Source organism: Trachypithecus francoisi, unplaced genomic scaffold, assembly GCF_009764315.1.
Source record: "Trachypithecus francoisi isolate TF-2019V2 unplaced genomic scaffold, Tfra_2.0 Lachesis_group0, whole genome shotgun sequence".
Classification (NCBI taxonomy): domain Eukaryota; kingdom Metazoa; phylum Chordata; class Mammalia; order Primates; family Cercopithecidae; genus Trachypithecus; species Trachypithecus francoisi.
Genome location: NW_022681453.1, coordinates 184,449,462 through 184,470,861, shown reverse-complemented (window position 1 = coordinate 184,470,861; position 21,400 = coordinate 184,449,462). Strand labels below are relative to the sequence as shown.

The 21,400-nt window shown below is 37.2% G+C and overlaps 1 protein-coding gene across 22 annotated transcripts in view; it reads right to left on the bottom strand.

Annotated features, from left to right (window-relative positions):
• Nucleotides 1-21,400, bottom strand: part of ARPP21 (cAMP regulated phosphoprotein 21) — a 158,917-nt gene that overhangs the window by 116,144 nt on the left and 21,373 nt on the right. For 18 of the 22 annotated variants that reach the window (XM_033212993.1, XM_033212973.1, XM_033212984.1 and 15 more), the window contains exon 2: nt 744-917. The gene's annotated coding sequence lies outside the window, so the exon portion shown is untranslated. Of the gene's footprint in view, nt 1-743; nt 918-1,002; nt 1,205-21,400 lie in introns of those variants that run through there. The other 4 variants (XM_033212992.1, XM_033212994.1, XM_033212975.1 and 1 more) reach the window with 4 other exon arrangements.

Sequence of the window (21,400 nt, the reverse complement as noted above, 5' to 3'; positions counted from 1 at the left end):
GGCGCTGTAGCTTAGAAAGTTAGTTCTTTTACAAAAAATTCCCAAGCAATGACTGTCCCATTCCCAGTCATTACAATGGTAATTATTATTGGACAAATAAGAGTTTTAATATGTTTATTCGAGAGTGTTCAATTACCATTTACTAATTCAGTAACTTTATTTCCAACTAAAAATAGGAAGCGTGAGAAAAATCTAAACCACAGAAATTTCACTAAAATCTACCATGACAAAACAGATGGTATCTAATGATATCTTTAAAATACACAGGCTTATTCGGCAAAGGATTGTGGGAATGTAAAAGGAAGTTTTCCAACAGGATGGTAGTTTGAGTCTGTAAAGTGACTAGTAAGCAATGCATTCAGGTTTTGGGAGGTTTTAGATTATTTCATCCAGTGCATTCTGATGGATTTCTTATATTTCAGTGACACTCAGTATGTGTGGTTAATGAAATAAAAAGTTCCATTTTCCACTGGCAAACAGCTTGTTTCTCAGTGCATTGAGTAGGGGACTTCTGTTGCCCTAACTCATTTTTTAGAGCATTTAAGTAAAAAACAGACCGTGACCAGATTTAAAATGGAGTGAACAAATTGAGCTCTAATTCTCCAAACTACAAGCCAAATGAGTCTCTGATACAGATCCTGTCATGGTTACATTCAGTGAACTGCTGGATACAAGCAGGCACATTTCTATAATAACAAATCTAAAATACAGATGAGATGACAGCCAGACAACAAGACCTTTACCTTTCGTGCAGAATTCGTGCTGTAGGTCTTGGCGACTTACTAGCGGCTTCTGTCGTTCTACGCCAGGAAAATCCACACAAGTGATCAGAGACAACTGGAGTCCCATGTCCCCATTAACAGTTCGGAATGCCCATCTCCATGCGATTCCCTTACACAGTGTGACACATCGTCAACCTGAAAAAAGATGAAAAGTAAATAATAATAATTGCAATAATCATGGTAGGGTGAAGGATGAAATAAATAAGACGGTGTTTCTAACACTAATGACCAGCTTCCAGCAAATCACGTTCACAGCTTGATCCAGCTCCACCTGTCTCAAACTGCCTGCTTCTTCTCTAATGAAGGCTACAGCCGGCTGTTCAAGTCAGAACGGCACCCACGCAAGGAGCTAAAATTAACAATTGCATTATGCACCGAAGATTACTCACTTCAATTTTAACCTTTTTTAGTGAAATCTCGCACTTTGTATTAAAAAAAATAATAAAAAAAAAAACAAGCTTGTGTGTTTGCCCCAGTGAGAATCAGGATCACCTATGAGCAAAAGTTTTGCTTCCTTTTTCTAACCAAAGCCTTTATCATAATTATAGATTATATTATATATTTTAATGCTGTAGTTTCTCTCTTTATGAAAGTTACCTGAATAAAGTGTACTGAAAGGTTTTGATTAAATGAAACATTCTCTAAGAAAGTTAAAACAAAAAAGAAGGAAAGAAGAAAACTTTTATAATGGCATGGCTGAGAAAGCTCTTTTCTCTCCACTTATAGTTTGGGAAGAAGAATGCCTAATATTCTTGTTGCAGGGTGAACACAATCTATCCATAGCCCTCCCTCCCCATCGGGATTGCCACTGCCAGCTGGGCATTCTGTTTGACAGCGAAGAAACACTGACAGAGGGATTCAACAGATTTGCAAACTTCAAGTCTGTTGAAAACAATCCATGCTATAGTGTGCACTTTCTCTTTCTCACAACTCCTACAGGAGCAGCGGCAAAGACAGCTTGAATGCAAACACAGAGACGGGCTCCTAATAATATTTGCCCAAATCAAGTTGCATCTCTTCCTTTTCCCTATAACTCTACTCTGGTGCACAACGGCTAAATCCAACAGCATGCACACCTCTTCCAACATATGCCTGTCTATGAAAACACTAAATGCATCCCAGTTATTTAGTTTGAAGATTAGAAACCTTCTCTCCCTCCTCCTTGCTACCCTCTTCTCCCAAGTTTAAATGAGCACAGCTGGTTCCTTACAGGATTTTACTGTGGCTATATTAATAACATATTGGGTTACAAAGCCATTTGTTGTGCAAAGGGAAAACAACTGTTGAAAATTCAATCACTTGTAGTTTCTGGATTTATTCATGTTTTATGAAGATGGATGATTAGACTTTAAACTATGCTTCTTTCATTTTTGGAAATTATATGGCTTTTGAGAGCTAGACATGCATTTACGACAAAACTGGATTGCTAATCAATAGTAATTTTAATTTTTCAATTTTGATCAGTTTCACCATAGCTACTATAACTAATACTCAATATTAAATACAAATCATCATGTCTTAAAAATTAGAATCTATTTAACCAACAAGCCCGTTATCTAATATGTCTTAGCATAAGCGTCAGTGATGGTTATGAAATGCATTCTGGATTCTGTTTTACTTTTCCCCAGTTGAATGACGTTCTCAAGGATCATGGCAACTCTTTTGATTTCTCTTTAAGACCCTCTCTTTGTACAGTTCACTTAGCAGGTGAACAGCAATGTAATTTCCAAAACTAAGTCTTAGATGCATTATTCCAGCCTCAGTAGGAGGATGCAAGATATAATTCTTTCCAGGAAGAGAGAAAGAACAAACTGATATTCACATAACTAACTCAAAGCGGGGACAGCCTGGATATATGTGTGTGCGTAATTACCAGGACACGTTTTGAAATAGCACCAAGCTCTAAAGTCAGTGAGGTATTATTCTTGCATGCCTGAATCATAAAGTCATCATCTACCAAGATAAAAGAGAATATGGGCATATGGGAATGAGCAGAGAGGAACATATGGATCACAAATATTTTTGTAACTGATTAAAATTGTTCTCTTTGCTGAGAAAGCAGTGCCAGGAAATCAGCCCTACTTCAGCTTTCTGTTCACCAAACTAACCGGACTCTTCCACTGTCATTTAATCTTGATCTGTTTCAATTTCTTTCATTTCTGCAAATAACCCAAACTATTTTTAACAAATATATTTTCTTCAACATTTAGCTAATAAATATTCTGGCCAAATTTCAACTGTCACAGTTTGAAGGATGGAAGGAGAAAGACGAGACTATATACAAATGCACAAAATAAAAGTTACTGTAGCTTTTTTTAGTGGAAATACTATTTTAAACATAATTTTGTGGGTAGCACTTAGTAAATGCTATCAATAGTTTGCAAATTAAGCTACAGAAAATTAATCAACAATGCTGTAAACTATTTACCATGAAGAAAGCAAGTAAAATAATTGCTATCTCGCTTTATATTCATGCTGTTTCTTATTTCTTTAGTTTACTTTAGAGTTGAACACTGTAATGATTCGGATTGTGGATTTGAGCAAGAAAGGTAGAGAGAAGAAAGGCAAAATGAAAAGCACCAAATATGCTGTCTTTTATCATCACTGTCAAAATAGATATGTGCTCTGTGTGTGTGTGTGTGTGTGTGTGTGTTGTGTGTGTATTAATCACTGTGCTACCAATTGGGAAAGAAAGGTCAGATTTGATTCAAATTTCAGCAATAATTTAGTTCACCAATGAAAGGGAAATTAAAGTTAAATTTTTATCAATAAGTTGGGAGTGTCACTCTATTAGTCACTTTCTTCACAATACTTATGCTAAAAAATTAACAAGAGAAAGACTAATATTAACCCAAATTAGCATGGGTGCTTTATGATGAAACAACACAGTCAACATTTACTTATTGAAACTGAAATGTTTTGCCAATATGCACTGCTTCTTCTTTTTAAGCTGGGCATGGTTCTGTAAATGAAAGCCACTTGTATATTGGAGTGGTTATTGATTTATCAAATTGTCACATAAGATATATAAATATTGCAAGACTATATATGCCAAGCATATAACCCATTCTCAAAACAACTATTCTGTTAAAGTTCAAGAAAGATTTTGAACCCTTAAAATTAAGTTTAAAGCAAGAAAAAAAAAGTAATTGGGATGTAATCATTTCAAAAATAAGAACAACAATGCCATGAATAGAACGTACATACTAGTATCTTTAGCAAGTCTGAAATTTTCCCAAGGTGACCAAAAATATCAATGAGAAATGTTCACACTAATTACCCTCCCAAAATGTAATCGTTCAGTAGTGTATAAGAAACACTCAACCAGGAGCTTTACCCTTTAATTAAACTCTTTATGGTCAACCTCATGTGCAGGCATTCTGTAAGGTTCTTGAGCCATCATGAAAACGCCAAAATTGCCAGAAAACCTTTTTATTGGAAGAACAGAGGCGGCCATTTAAGAAAATAAATTTTCTGGTTCAGATTTTGGGGAATATAAATGTTTTAAGGAATATCCTTGCTTAAGCTTTAACCTAAGAGCCTGACAGTTTATAAACATGTAGAAGGTTATACATAGGATCTCACATTTCCTTTTTTAACCATGGTAACCTGGATCAAACATAACCAAGATCAACATTTAGCAGAATGCCAAAAGTGGAAGGAACTGATGCCAAAGCTCTGCACAGAGTAGCACCATAATAATCATGAACGCCATTAAAACTAAGGAAGGTCTGTTGTCAATAAAAACATCTGAAGAAAGGCCTTGTGCCAGTGTTTTATTTCTTTATTTGTATAACAAGTCTTTACTAATCTTCTACTATGAACAAGAATGTTCTACACTGTGACATGTTATTCAGGTGAACTAACACAATCTCACATTTAAAAATATTTTTTCTTACTGAATATAAATTAAAAAATAAGCAAATTAATATACAGACATACAGATCAAAGGCAGAAAATGATACTATAAGATGGGAAATTGGAATTCTGCTTTACAAAATTTCCTCTGACATATTGATGAATTGATGACACATATGTATACAGACTAGTTCTTTGGATGTAACATTCCATGGTCAGTACTTGACTCACACCGGTACCTACTAAATGCTATTATCATCATCATCATCATCATCATCATCATCATCATCATCATCTTAGCAGTACCTGGTGACATACATTGCTATTTATGTATCTAGTGTGGACACGGCAAGAATAAAAAGGTTAGATAGAGAAAATACAATGTTCAGAGAACACCTGCACCTTCACCAGAATCAATGCATGTACAGCCAATGTGCTTTCACCAACAAAGGGTAACAGACATCATACTTCACTGAAAAAGACAACTCTATAATTTCTTTTCCCAAAGCTTACCCTGGATATGGTCCCGGTACAATACAAACATCAGGATGTCAATAATCTGAATGAGAGAGCTGGATGGAATGCAATACCTGATGGGCAGCCTTGTCACAAGACTGGCCCAGTTTGTGCATATTTTTGCTACAGATAAGAAGGGATTTTTGACCAAAATCAATGTCACAGAGAATGAAGCCAAAGGCTCTGCTTCCATGTTAGAAAATAAGCCAAGAATCTGACAGCATCAAGGTTAGTGTTAGTTTGAGTGTGTGACCATTGAGACCAGTCCAAAGATTTTTAAATGGCCTAAACTTCCATAACCCATACAGGCAAATCACCACCTTACATTTCCAACATCATTCTATTAAGAGTCTGGTATAATTTATCCATATGCAAGGTGGTGTCATCAACCTCCAGCATGATGCAAACTTAAAAAAAAAAAAAAAAAAAAAAAGTGCAAATATCCAGAAAACCACAGAGCTGCAAAGAAGCTTGAAATTAGTTAGTCTAACTGACATTAAATTCAATGACTTGGACAAGATCTAGAACCAGACTTATCTACAAGCAGAGTTGGCTCAGGTAACATAGTCATTTTGACTGGATGTCAGAGCTCTTTTCAATAACCTGTGTTCCTCTAGTGATGGTTCTATTAGAAATAAAGGGCAAGTTTACCTAATCTATGCAATTAATTCCCAGTACATCGCAAGAGAGACCCACACATTGTTTTTCACTGGACCACTCTCTTTTCTCCTTGTGAACGAGCCTACAAATACTGCACAGAAATGACCTGAGCATATCATCTGATGATGGTATGTGTGTCTCTTTCTTGGATTTATCCCCCAAATCACATGGACACATTTGGGTTTCTAAATCTTATGCTCAGTTTCTCTTTTTGAAAATCCTTAAGGCCCATTTTTCATAGCTATCAGAATGCCCAATTTCCTCCTTCCACACCTGGAACTCATAGTGCCCAACTTTCCAAAAGCTGCACAGAAAATCACATGCCTGCATTATTCCCAGATAAAGTGTACCCAGGTTTTGTAGGTAGGCATGATAATGTTTTAATGTGGAACAACTAATTATAATCCATACTGGTGCTGAAACATGGGTAACATTTCAAGAAGACTGTCTCCTTAATCTTCAAGCAACAAGCCAGGATCTCAGACTTGAGCAATAGTCTCATCATTCCTAGTGTAACTGAAACAAATTTCCCAGGTACTTAAATAATTCTGTTAGGATCTTGTGGATAATGATACTATATAACTTTGCTAAGGCAAAAATGTTCTTAAGTAGTCAGATCTTCCAGGAATTTCAGTGAGTTACACACTTATCCTAGATATTTCTCTCGGTATCACTATTCTGTGATCTCCTATATCAAGCAGTACTATTTCAGGGATGAGAACTGGAAATGATCCTCTGAAATGATGATACTCTTGTTTGGGCATTATTAATCTAACTGGTACTAGAAATTCTGCATTCTACATCCAGTTCAATTCAATTTAATAAAATATTTAAAAGTTTCTTCTTTATCTGGATGTCAAGAAAACAATTCATTATTTATTTTCAGTTATTTCTATTGGAGACACTCTCTAATGAAACAATAATTTTTCATAAAGTGCATATCTTCAATTCTGGCTTAAAGGATTCAAAAATATAAAATTCAACACAAAGAAAAAAGTCATTTTTAATAAATGGGGAGAAATACTAATTTTAATAGTAATCATTATATCTGACATGAACTCTTTTCTTCTTCATTCCTACAAGATGTGAAAGAAGCATCTGTCATTTCAAAAACAATGAAATAACAAATGTGATGCAGTTAGTGGTGCCAAAATGGGAGCTAAGTGTTTGAGTTATTAAAACCTTTCTCAAAGAAAGTAAAAAGGAAGAGACATTTAGGTAAAATGAATAAAAGCAAATAAAAATTTCTAAGTTGTTATTTTGTCTGATTTTTGAAATGTCCATAAAAGTCATGTTTACTCCTATATATACATTAGGGAAAATAAGATGTTTCCATTGCTATGACATCTTGGTTTTATGTCAATACTTTGTATTTTGTACCATAAATGACTATTTCATGCCTTAATATTGCCTTTTCAGATTTATTATTACCAAAGTCATCACTCCCAAATCTTTTAAAAAGGAGTCAACATAGAAGTTTAAATTGCCCATCTATGACCTCAGCTCCCTCCCTAACAGCAAAATGAATGAAAGGATTTTCTAAGGGAGCAAATGAATGAAAGGGGGCAAGTCCCCAAAACTAAAAGCCAAAATGTGAGCATAAAGGATCTATGAACCCAGAAGCTATGGTCACAGGAGGTGTACTCCACTTCCAAAAGGGAGGGAGAGAGGGCAGAGAGAGATTAACAAAAACGGATGTATGCTGCCATCCTAAGTATAGCTTGTGGAATTTCAGAAGACACAGGAACAAAGGGAGTTTCCAGTTATGTAGGGCAGCTCTGAGCTCTAGTTTTGTGTTAACCTCTTAATAGCATTCTCTTTCTACAAGATTCAACCACCACACCAACTACATTTTATTTAGTACTACACGGGTATTTTTTGACTGAGTTTTTTACATACATTATTACATCTATTAATAATTCTACACAGATGATTACATATATTATTACAACTACCTTTTACTGAGTACTACAGGAGTAATTTTTGACTGAGTCTTCTACACAGATTATTACATCTTATCCTCACATCAAACACATTTATTCATTGCTGGCTTACAACAGGGAAGACAGCAAGCTGTCTGCCTGTCCTATCTCTTTAGTGCTAAGTTGGCTGGCTGATGGCTTGTTCAATCACTGGATTCCCCAGGTCTTAGAAAAAGCAGATGAATCATTCCTTAACAAAGCTCAAAATGTGAACAAAGTAGTAAAAAGATTCTCTTCCCACTATTATGTAAACTCCACAATCATGGGGGTTTTGCCTATTTTGTGTATCTCTATATTAACCCCAATACTAAGAATAGTGCCTGGCACATAATAGGATTTGTTGACTCAGTGAATGAAAAGAGGCTGAAAGCCCTACCTGGATTCTAATCAGTAATGGCTATGTGACTTTGCTGTATTTCTGCATTCTCCACCTGACGGCCAAGATATCTAATCATGCAAAGATCTATGAAAACTAATGTGGCAGTAACGTTTTTTCTTAAACTAAACCAACGGTCACTAGAAGGTACCTGAAAGTAAAACCAGGACATGTTTCTGGATGTTTGGATCTCATGAAGGTTTTGGTCTGGCTAAGCTCTGTGATGGTAGGCCAATCCATTCAAAGAGAGCTAGGCATATTGACTGATCTCCTACTGTGCACAATATTTTGTGGCCTTCTGGATAGGATACAGGGGAAAGGAAAGAGATGGCACTTGCTGGGAAGCAGCTATGAAATTAATTATAGAAGTCAGCAGACAAAAGGATTTGAGAGCAAAGCAACCCAGAGGACTGAAGCATATAATAAACACATATTCCATTGCTAACATTAAACATGGGGGTTTCTCAATGTCTTCTTGAAAGCTAATTTTGAAAATCTATCTTAAGGAAACTAAAGAATGTAAGTAAGGAAAAACAGAGACAAATGAAAAGATATTCTCATTAAAGATAAAAGGAGAGTGCTGAAACTTTGAACTGATGGTGCACATGCTGATGAGTTTCTTCAGGCTCTTGGTGCTTTCTGAGTTCTTCTGAGAAAATGACAGCATCATTAATTGCATGATTTATCGTAATTAAACTGGCCAAACGTCTAGGCCTCACTTATATTGCTAGGTGACAAAAAAACTAGATAAAAGCAATGTCTTTTCTTTCTTCCACACTTAACTTCTTTCAGTGTTGCATGAGGTTTCCTCTGAGTGCTTACTCTAACAGGTTCCTCATCGAAGTGTCATTTCTCCCCTTAAGAGGAAGTGTCACACAGGTGCAATGGCGATCCTATTACAAAGTGGAAGATAATATATTCTCATCACATGTGTCTGCTCTGCCTCTTCTTAAATGCTGGGGTCTTTTGTTTTTTCTCCCTGTCTGTTCCTTTCTCTACACTTCCTAATGTAGTTTTACATAAAATTACCTACTAACACCACTGAAAACAGTCATGAAAACAAAAAAGTGCTGTGTTGAGATCAACATATTTGCTAGAAAAAATGTAAGTGTTCAAGAAATAATTCTGACTCTCCCCAGACTTTCTGAAAATAGGTGAACTTGAAATATAAAATAATTCATTTGACATTGGCATTTATATTGGTAGCAACATTGTGTTGGAATTTTTCCTCACCACAGTTAAATATCTTTTGGTGTATTTAAATGGAAAATGCACGAGATTAACAACAAAACTACCTGAGAATGGGTGTGAATGTACTGCAGAAAAAGGGTCCATATTCAGGACCTCAAGTGCTGAAGAACATGTTTCATCTGATGTCTCTTTCCCTAGGAGACAAGGAAAGCAGCCAGGAGAGTGAAAGGAGCTATGTGCCTTCGGAGAGAGGACTTACAGAGACTCTGGCACAACAAATGTAACGTATATGAAAATAAATATGCAAAAGAGTGTCTCAAAGCCTTTGTTTCTAAGCCATCAAGGGTGTGACTTGTGTTTGGGGCCGTGCTTTAAACACTAGCATTTTGAATAAATGTTCCAGATGAAGAATGCCGGCCATAGACTCTAAGTTCCTTGGACAGAGACAGCCCTCAGGCCAGCGTATCTTCCAACTGTTGTTTAGTGCAGAGCAGGAGCGCTATTGATACCAGCTTGCTGAAAGGATAAATGAATACATTCCTGGGAGGAAAACATTTTCAGGAACCTCACAACACATCGATGCAGCAGAATCTGCGGTTCTTTTTTTTTCAGTGTGTCCACGGCTTAGCCAGAAGGTATGTTCTCACTTAAACTATCTGAATTGGTGTGTGTTTGTTTGTGTCAGGCACAGGCAACATTCAGGCTCTGGGGCCATCTGTGGCAATGTTGATTGGACTCCAGATGCCCTGTTTGACAATAACCGAAAGAAACCATGTGGTTGGTCATTTGTAAGAGAAGGGCTGCAGTTTGAGGTTGGCCTGCCTATCATCATGGAATGTGAGAACTACGATCATATGAACATGCTTTACCTGAAAAGGCTGGCATGGCCCGATGATGTCAACCTCCCCATAACCCCTGCCTGCTGTAAGCCTGACTTTATCTGATGTTCCTCTTTTTTCTTTTTAAACAAAACGTTCTTCTTTGAAGGAGAAGTGAAAGAGTCAGTTACATTCAAGACTAAAACCATTTTCAGGTGAACATCTTCTGCATGATGGACTCTCCTACTTGGGTATTCGCTGCACAAACCTGACAATAAGACCCTTCAATCCTAGCAAGCCAGAGACAAAGAAATTGGGTTTTTGCTTTTTTGTAATCTTCATATTTCAAAATATTTAATACTTTTCAATGATCTTATAAAAAATAAATGCTGGTATAATCTCTGTGAATTGTTAGAACCTGCTATCATTACCTGTTACTAAAGAAAGAGGAAAAAGCAGATTCTTAAACCATACCAAATGAAGAAACTGGCAGAAACTATTGATATTTGGGAGGGACACAGTCAATCTGAACTCATGAAGAAAAAGGGTTAAATTGTGCTCAGAAACTCCCTGGGGTTTCCTGATGATGAAGTTGAAGATGTGGGGATTTTATTCATGGATTCTACAATGCCTAAGCTAAGTGCCTGGAAGGGGTAATTAGTTTTGTGCATGGTTGTTATGGGCACACAAAATAGTCTTAAAGTGTACTTTACAGACACTTCAGTAGAAGAAAACTGTTGGTACACATAGTGCAAATTGACATTTCAGAAAGGAAGACGTGAAGTTAACCCACCCTCTTGGGTGTCTCTAATGTTTAACCTTGCACTTGAAAAAAAAAATGGGATGTGGCATTCCTATGACAAATGAAACAATCTGATTCCTGAAAGGGAGGCTGAAAATCTGGCATTACACAAAAGAATAGGAACGTAAGAAAGTTTTGAACGTTTTGAACGTTTTGAACGTTTACAAGAGTGTACATCCAAACTATGGATGTGGAATTGCCAGGGTAAAATTATCCAGCAAAGAATCAAAATTATGATTTGATATATCACAGAAATGAACTATCTGTCAATCTCATGTAATATGAAATTCTCAGCTTCTGAGCTGTGAGCTTATTTGTGAAACCTTCAAGATTTTAAACGTAGGTAAGAAAGGAGAAGTCAGTAGTTGCATTTGTAACATATAGCAAGGTACTGCCAGAACTGGAATCTTTTTTTGTTGAATAGTCTCCTTAATAAAGTCTAAGGCCTAAACTTTGGGAAAAATCTTATGCACTGGGAGAAATTATTACCTTTCTGTACTCATAATGATAATTAGGAAGGAAGGAAGGAAGGAAGGAAGGAAGGAAGGAAGGAAGGAAGGAAAGAAGGAAGGCCGGCCCAACTGTCAAAAACTCTCCTGCAAATGTATGAAAGTGGAATATGAAATATTTGGAGGAATGTATTAATATGATGAAGATTGTGGCAAAATTTAATTTTCACAAATAAATATAAAACTGTGAAAACAAAATGGGTCATTTATTCTTCATTGCTAGCACCTAGCAGAGAGGACTGCTCTTAATTATAGATAAGTATAATATTAGGAATAGCATTTCTCTGTATTTGATAAAGTCTGATAAGTAGAAAAATGTGTTCTACACCTCAAAAATTACATATTTTCAGTAGACAAAGAGATATAAAGAAAGTAAAGAACACAATGAGATCCTGTTGCATCTCAAAACATATCTGCCTGATGACAAGAGAAGAAATTTGAATCTCCAAGTATCAAAGAAGTCTAAGCATATTTACATAAATGACTACTTTTAGTCAGTCTCACAGGCATTATTAGTATCCTAATTTTAAATGTTTATGTGTGTGCATATATAATTTGTGTAATTTGATTCTTGTCAATTTGCAAATGTAAAAATGGCAGATCCCAGGTATCTAAAATCCTGTGTGGTTCAAAACCATCCTTATATCCTGGTAGACTCTGTTTTCAGTTCTGGGAGCACTAGCTCTCTGCTGGCAATTCTGTGGCCTGACCACTCATATGGGGCTTGGGCATACCCATAGATGCCAATTCCAGATCGGGCCATGATTGCTCTACACTTCAGAGACTCCAGCAGGAGCAAGGAGAAGATAGCATGCCAGCCAGTGGAACACATTGACTATTTGCTCTACTGGCAATCCACTAGGCTCCCCGAGATGCCACACTTAAGGTGATGCTGCACAACTGAAAAGAAATGCTGCCCATCTAAGTACTAAAAATGCTCTGTTTTTTTAGGTTTCCATTTTATTTTAATTTACTAAAAAATATATACTTCCAAAAATTTACACTTTTATATTTAGGACTATTATTTTCCCAAAATGGAGAAGAACAAAGTCAGAGATGATACTTTACAATAAATAGTAGCAAGAAATTTCTGAGGGAGGGACATTGTAAATTTCCTGAGAGGGAAATTTGTGTTCTCACTTACTTTATGAGTTTCTTTTTCTTCTCTTTCCTCCTCCTCCTCCTCCCCTCCCTCCTCCTCCTCTCCTCCTCCTCCTCCTCCTCCCTCCTCCTCCTCCTCCTCCTCCTCCTCCTCCTCTTCTTCTTCTTCTTCTTCTTCTTCTTCTTCTTCTTGTTCTTCTTCTTCTTCTCCTTCTTCTTCTTCTTTCTTCTTCTTTCTTCTTCTTCTTCTTGAAAAAATATTACTGCAGGTGATCTTCAAGACTTCCTGACTTCCAAAGTGCAGTATTTTGGAGTGATACTACATCAATATCATTGCAAAACTTCATTATAAATTAACTTGTCATGCATTATGATCCAATTTAAGACTAGATTACATTTCCTTTTAATTAACTAGAAGGACTCTTACATATATTTTTCTCTTCTTTTAATCTAGCATCTCTCTCAAAGATAGTAAGAAGTGATCAAAGCTACAAATAGAGTCCAACTCCAAGGGTCAATACAAAAAGATTGCTGTTTCTTTGAGAAGAATCTGTAAGTGACTTATTCCTCTCTCACATAAGTTATTTTAAAACGAGGAATATTGTACTAAAACATCTAGTAGAATGCTTGGAATTCAATAATAACTTGATGAATTACTTATTTAATGAATTAAAACATAAATTTAGCTAGTCATGAGATTATAACACCTAATCACAATGCAAAATGACTGTGGTTTCATTCTTAAATTAGTTCCCCATTATCATTATCACTGCCACAAATCACATTGCTAAATAAAACTAGTTTTACTATGACATAGCTTGAGATTTTGAATAAAAATTAAGTTAAATGTTAATATAAATAATATCAATTTAAAACAATTTTAATATACTTATTGGAGACTCACTCTGTGACTGACAGTATTTTGATTAAAGAATATAGTATAGGGCCGGGTGTGGTGGCTCAAGCCTGTAATCCCAGCACTTTGGGAGGCCGAGACGGGCGGATCACGAGGTCAGGAGATCGAGACCATCCTGGCTAACATGGTGAAACCCCGTCTCTACTAAAAACTACAAAAAACTAGCCGGGCGAGGTGGCGGCGCCTGTAGTCCCAGCTACTCGGGAGGCTGAGACAGGAGAATGGCGTGAACCCGGGAGGCGGAGCTTGAAGTGAGCTGAGATCCGGCCACAGCACCCCAGCCTGGGTGACAGAGCGAGACTCCGTCTCAAAAAAAAAAAAAAAAAAAAAAAAAAAAGAATATAGTATAATAGGACTAGCCCTTAAAGAGTCACATTTTAGAGTGGAGGAGGCTGAGTCATAGATACATTAAGCATATCAAATATTTCACTCTAGGGGTGAGGCAGAGCCTAAATTCTGACAGGTTGGTTCTGGGACTTCAATTTTATCCATAGGCTTTTGAAATGAGTGAGGATACTACATGCCCGGCAATAAATACTAAAGGCATGCCATAGTGATGCCAGTGGTAATTCAGGTGGATAGAACCACAGGGGTTAGTTGAGGCTGCATGTTTATTCTAACCTTTCCAAATCTCAAATAAACCTGTTTACTTTTATATTCAGAAAAGTAAACATAAAGACTGAGAAGAGATAGAAAATAATGAATTAATTTGGATGCCTGTTTGCAGTATTAATCACACTCTAAAACATGTTTGTGGTTGAAATATAATTACCCATTTAATCAAAAAATAGAAAAGTAAAGACAAGGGAAAAATTGTTAATAAGGCTAAAATTAAGAAGAAGTACATTTAATAAAATGTGCAATAAAAGGAATTTAGTCTATAAAAAGGCATATTTGAAATTAATGTCAAAGGCAAACTAAAATAAAAACCCTACACCTACACACAACCAAATAATTTAATAAAAAATTTAAAACTAGTTGAATAACACCAAAGAATGTCAAGATTTATTAAATAAACATTTACATTATCATAAAATATGCTTTGTACTTGGAATAAATATCAAAGTCAAAACAACTCAAAATCATTATAAACAAAGTCAAGAATAATTTTGCAACATGACTTGGGCTAAAATTTCTTAAGAATTCAGGGATTCTTTTGTGTGGAGCCACTGACGGGAATATTTTGTTCTAAGCTTGCTTCCCTCTACAAGAAACCAGTAAAAAAAAAAAATCAGAAAAAAATAACAGTTTGTGGGAATACCCTGTAACTCCACGTAAAGAAATTAAATTCCCTTGTGCTTGGTTGGTTTAGATTCAGGGAAGGGTATATAAGTGACAACGTAGATATTCATTGGTAGCATTCTCAGTATATACTATTTATTAATCTCCTTGACTGAGTATCCCCCAAGTAGGTTTGCCACTTTTAATCACCTCCTACTTCAACCACTATTGTTTGAACCGCAAGGTTGGAGTTCAGGTTCTGAGGAGATAGGCACAGACCAGTTGAGCCATCATACAGTGAGCAATGATCTGGGTGTTTTAGAAACCACAACAACACACACATCCTATCATGTTTCCTTTAGAAAACCATTAATGAGCAGGATACATTTTACCGCCTTCCACATATTGTGCATACACTAACTAAATACCCTGATGAGAACCAGCATTACAACGATGAGTAGAGTACAGCCCTGCCCTCTAGGAGACTCCAGGGGAAAGTTGTATTAACTCTTTAAAAAATGGGATAGGGTTCATTAAGTGGCTCTTCATCTGCAGCAGTGCTTTTGAAAACGAGGACGGTTTCATGAACAAATGCAATATTTACCCAGTGAATTCTTTTCTTATTTCTCAAATATAGGAAATGACTAAATCCTGAATGTTTGATATAACCTCTTGCCTCCTAATGAATGTTTACACTATACAAAACAACTCAGTGGTAAAGTCATTTGAAAAGACCTATTACCTACTGCAATGTAGAACTAGATACATGGCTGTATGCGTGTGTTATCTAAGTACACATTTTGATTCTGCAGATATTTTTAGAGTGTCCATGTATAGCACTTTGCTCAGAACTTTCCACTTACTTTAAATTTTTACTTCAAAAACAAGCTCTTATAATTTCATGAGAGTTTTATGATCTCGTTATCATATTTAAAAAAAAGCTTAGGCTGTTTATGATCTTGTTATCTTATTAAAAAAAAAAAAAAAGCTTAGGCCAAGGGCAATGGTGTTGTCCTTTATACTTATCTACATAAAGGCCACATAAAACCTAGGACTTGGTTCTTCTAGTCCTGTATTCTTTCCAAGTTGCTTTTGTACATATGTAGACAGACATAAATATAAAGCAAGACACACTTGTGTTAAACTTAGGTATTCTGAGTTAGGGTGGTCCACTCAGCTTTAACTTAAAATCATTCCTTTAAGATCTGCAAATTCATTGGCCTCCAAAGGAGCAAAAAGTTTGTTTCTTTCAGTGACCCAAAATTTTTCATGTAATTTGAATATTGGAGAAGTCTCACTTGAATTAGGTTACACACACAAAATAGCAGGTGGTCTAAGTCACTCAGAGTATGCAAGTGACACTCCTCTGAAGCCCCTCCCTGAATGCCAGATCAGGCCACATAGCAGCCTGGAGTTGGTTCCAGCTCAGAGAACAGAGCAGCAGCTGCTGGGAGTTGGCGGCAGCCCAAGTCTCAGCTGTATTCTTGGCCTTCTGCCTCCTCCAGGCACTTACCCGGGGCGCGTGACCAAGGAAACAGCTGAGCCCCCACCTCAAAGAGGAAACACAACCGCCACAGCCCCCGCCGCCACCTGCTCTGGAGCCAAACAACCAACAAATTCCTGCTCAATGTGAAGGGGTAAAGCGGACTGCTGATTCACTCCTAGGAACGCCGGGGCTATTTCCACTGAGGATAGAGGCATAGCTCAACAGGAATGGAACGTCGTCGTGAACGCTCTGGCAGAGCCACCTGGGGCCTTGAAGTTGCAGGGAATCAGAAATGGTAGAATAGCAGTTACCAGAGTCCAGGGATCGTGGGAGGGATGATGGAGAGAGTCTGGTCAACAGGTACAAATTTACACTCAGGAGGAAAAAGTTCTGTTCTAGAAGTTGCTCTATAGGATAACTATAGTTAACAATATTGTATTGCATATTTCCAAATAGCGAGAAGAGAGGATTTTTAATGTTCTCACCACAAAGAAATGACAAATATTTGAGGTGAAGGATATGCTAATTACTCTGATTTGGTCATCACACAATGAATACGTGTCGAAAACCACATTATACCCCATAAATATGTACGCGTCAATTAAAAACAAAATCAAACTTTAAAAAATAGTTTAGATGTTCAAGTCACAGGGTTCTAGTAGATTTCAAACACTGTTTTAGATACTGTCTGCAAGATTTTTTGAAGATACTCCTTTCTTAAACAGTAATTTTGATTTTCGTTTTATAGTGGGCTGAAAATTCGCCAAGAACATGGACGACAGGACAGTTCACTTTCATGTGCAACAATTTCCAAGAGGATCCTAGGTTACACAGCATAATTACAAAACTAAAGCAAATATGTTAAATGCCCTGCACCTTTTTTGAGACACCTAGTATGACCTTCTTGAGTGCCATGGAGCATTAAGATAGCCTCAGGCATCAGCACACATTCCAGGTCCAAATCCAATTCTCACGGCCCAGCAGGCAAGCTGGGACAGTGGAAATGCGAGTATATGGCCCAGCATTACTCCGGAGGACTGTGGGGGTGAGCATGCCACTTCCCAGAACCGTGGCTCTGACAGCTTCAACTGCACTCACGTCAGTGCTATTAAGAGATGTTCCTAACTTCAAACATTGTGAAATCTCACCCCGCTCCGAGGACACATCCCTCCAGATCTGTCTCCGATCAACACGGGAGGCTGTGCTTTGTGCTATTAAAAATTTCTCTGGAACAAGAAAGGCAAAATGCTGACGTTCCATGATGCATACATGGGGGTTTGTTACACAATTATCTCCATTTTGTGCACATTTAAAAAATTTCCATGATAAAAAGTTCAAAGTATAAAAATTTGTCTGGGGATTAAATCATTGTCAGATGCAAGAACTATGCTCCCAAACTGGGCTTCTGTCCAGGTGGGAGAAACTCTGATTTGTAGGTGATTGCTTATTATTTCTGGGGAGAATGTGAGGGGTTTAAAAACCTTATAGATCACAGCTTTTTTTGAAAAAACGGATCCACATCGAGTGAAGCCTTTTCTCCCTAGCAGATATACACAATTTTAATTCAATTCTGGGGTGACCATTTAGATACATTTGCTCTGGGGCATCATGAAGTTTCTGTTGTTATTTTTTTTAATTTGTACAAATTTAGAGGGTACATGAGAAATGCTGTTACGTGTATACAATGCATAGTGATAGAGTGAGAGTATTTCGCGTGTCCATTGCCTGAGTACAACATCTTTTTGTTAAGTATAGTCACCCTACTCTGTTATCAAACACTTAATCTACTCCTTCTATCTTGCTGTATGTTTCTACTCTTTAATTTACTTCTCTTCATCCTTTCTCCCCCATCCCACTCACCCTTCCCAGTCTCTGTTATCTATGTTTTTACCGTCTATCTCCATGTGATCAAAATTTTTAGCTCCCACATATAAGTGAGAATATGCAATCTTTGTTTTTTTACTCTTCTGGTAGATTTCACTTGGTGGACACAATTCTCCCTTCAAGTTCTTCTTGCCTCTTGTAGAACTGTCTCTTCTGCAGAGAGCTGCACTACCTCATGCACACTCTTTCCTAGAATAATCCACATCCAATAATTCAATAACTGATCAAGAGCGGACTGGAAGCTCTGAGATCTCAACCCTTTGTGGGACTCTCTGAAGGTCATTCTAGTGGCAGAGCTTTCTGCAGGATCAGCAGAGGCTGTCCTCATCCTCTGGCCTGAACTGCAGCCCACCTTCTCTCTCTGCCCAGTCTTGCTCCCCTCTCTGTCCCTCTGTGGGGTGGGTCCCAAGAACTCTCCTTAGTAAACATCCTGCACATTTAACTCTATCTCGGAGTCTGCTTTCCAGGACCCTACCTACAACATCGCAGGACATCCTTTCGCAAGGGCTGAAAATGCTTTGCGGTAGTGATAAAACCCAGGTTAAGAATCACCACTTAGTTTTAAACCGTTGTTAGCTTTTCTTAATCACCTCTCTAATACCTGGCATCTCATCACTGCTCCAAATTGTGCAATATTTCTAAAAGTATTAAAACTGTACATACGATATGCACATGTATGCCAATTGGTACTGCTGAGTTGGCTTATATGGGATCACATAATTAATTCTTAAAAATAAACCATACACACTATGATTCTTTCCAACGGTGCAATTCTCTTCCACACCTGAAATCTCATCTTATTTTGACCTTTAACTCTCAGAGGCCACTGTAATGCTACATAATTCTCTAATCTCAAATCCAAAGTATGTCTACCGTGAACACCTCCAATAATTATATCCTCAAACTTAATTTTAAAACCACCAATAGCGAACACCAGGCCTGACACATAATAGGCATTCAACATATTATGATTACATATTAGTTAGTGCCCATAAAGTGTTCCAAAACTTATACAAATTATCTCATTTCTTACTTCACAACCACAAATAGCTATGTCACTGTCTCCTTTATACACATGGGACGACTAAAATTCAGTAAGGCCAAGGAACTTGCCCAAGGTAACACAATAAGTACAAAGGCATCCACTGTGTCTCACTCTCTTTCCAGCAAATATGTATTATTGTTGCCTACAAAAATACTCTTTTGGGAGATGAGGCAGGACATCAAAAGGTCAATGAGAATTGAATACTGTTGATTTTTTGAATTTTATAGATGGTCATAAGAAATTTATAAGTGTTCTGATTTCTTTATGCTGTATATATTTTCAAGTTTCTATATTCCATGCAGAGAATGTATACTAGCAGTTCAAAGATTCTAATAAAGGAGCTGCCTAAGTAATTATAATAGCAAGTAACACAGCATGTTTCTATGTGCTGAGCAGTATTCTATTCCATGACTTTTACTGGTGAAGACACAGAGTCACTTTATCTCTTTTCCTTTTTGTATCTCATTGTTCGCCATTTCTCCTTGTGGATATGCCTGGAGGAGGTGAAGTTTTAACAGCACAAATACACCATTCTCACGAGTACAGCTCAATAACTGATTTTCATACTATGACAATGAATCAATGAGAGAATATTAAATTATATTCTGTATGTGATGTTTTACAAGACTGAGATTTTTATTTAAATTGGTCAAAGTAAAGCACTTGGTCTCCTGGAGGATCCAGTTTTAATTGTACAGATAATCCATGTGTATGTGATCCGTGTGTGTAATTAGGCCTTGTTATGCCAGTGAAGTAGATAAACTATTATTGACCCAGCTCCTACTAGGTGTAAAAAATTCTGCTAAAAATTGTGAGATGCAAAGATAGATGTAGCCCTGTACCTGCCTTTAAGAAATTTATAATCTACTAAAAACAAGGAGTTACTCAATTTAGCTTTCCAACTACGTATTTTCTTTGTTTTTCAGTAAGTATGCTAGGCAGTGAATTCCAAACGAGTCCTTATGGGACTGTTCACTAATTTTCAAGATAAAGGGTTAATTTAGACTAATTCATTATTTGGGGAAAAAATCCACAACTATCTCTCATCCAGTAAGATAAAAAAAGTAGTATCCCACAAAAAAGAATAGAAGCATTTACTCAAAATCCTCAGTCAAAAGTCAGTAATTCTCCTTACTGATAATTAACTATCAATAATCTGATAATTATCCCCCAAGAAGTGAACTTTGAGAATGAAGTTAGTCATTATCTTAACCTCTTGTTACACACACTTGAGAGTTAGAAGCAACATTCCTCTGTCTTTCCATGAGAGTTCAAGTATTGCTCTCCTTTTCCAGAACTTTCTCCAAGGATGACACAGAAGAGATTTCAAGGACACAGACTATAGCCAATAGCAAGGATGGTTTGAAAGAGCATAAAGTGAGGTGCACTTTTATGGTGTATGTGCGGGTATGGGGGTGGAAGCAGAGTAAGAATTTGGCCTGCTCACATCTGGAAGGATGGGGCCAGAGGCAGAAGCTGAAGCTAAGAACAAATTCAAAGAAATGTAGGAGAGCAAGAGGTCCTCTGGTGGCTGAACCAATCATTTATAGATACTGTCTTGTGTTTTATTCAGAATTGGGAATAGACTAGCCCCCTGTGTTCTCCTGGAGGAAATGGAAAGAACTATGTAAATGCAGATATTTAAAAGATTTTTCAGTGATACCTCATGATTATTTATTAAACCACCTCTTGCATTGCTCTAGGTCAAAAGGGGGAAAAAGTCAAGGTCCAAAAGCTGAGAATCCCTGAGAAGGATGCCAGGAAGGCTTGTCAGGGCTAGAACACTGATCTGTCCCTTGGCAAAGCCTCTCATGCTCTCCCTATGCCAGCAGATGGTGCAATGCACACCTGTGACTCTTGTCATAAAACAGCTCTCTGATGTTTTTATTACAAGAACTTATATGACTCTTTACACACCCAGGTGTCATTGTGGACCAATGTCTTTTCACTGAGCTGCTCCTGAACTAATACAGTGCTTTTGGTATAAAACAGGAAGCCCCTCCATCAGTCAGAACAAAACCCCAGCCACCTCTATTCTCTAAATGTTTCCTCCTTTTGAGAAACTCATCTTACAACACGTGATGAATTACTGCTTCAAACGTGTATATTAACCAACAAAATGAGATTCACCCCTTTATTAACAAATCTCCTAGCTCTCTACCACCCACTTTTCATGATCTGTTCCTCCTCTGTGTTCACCTTGATGTCTCTATCAGGCTACATACCTGCACTTCAGCACTTATCCCAGGGCCT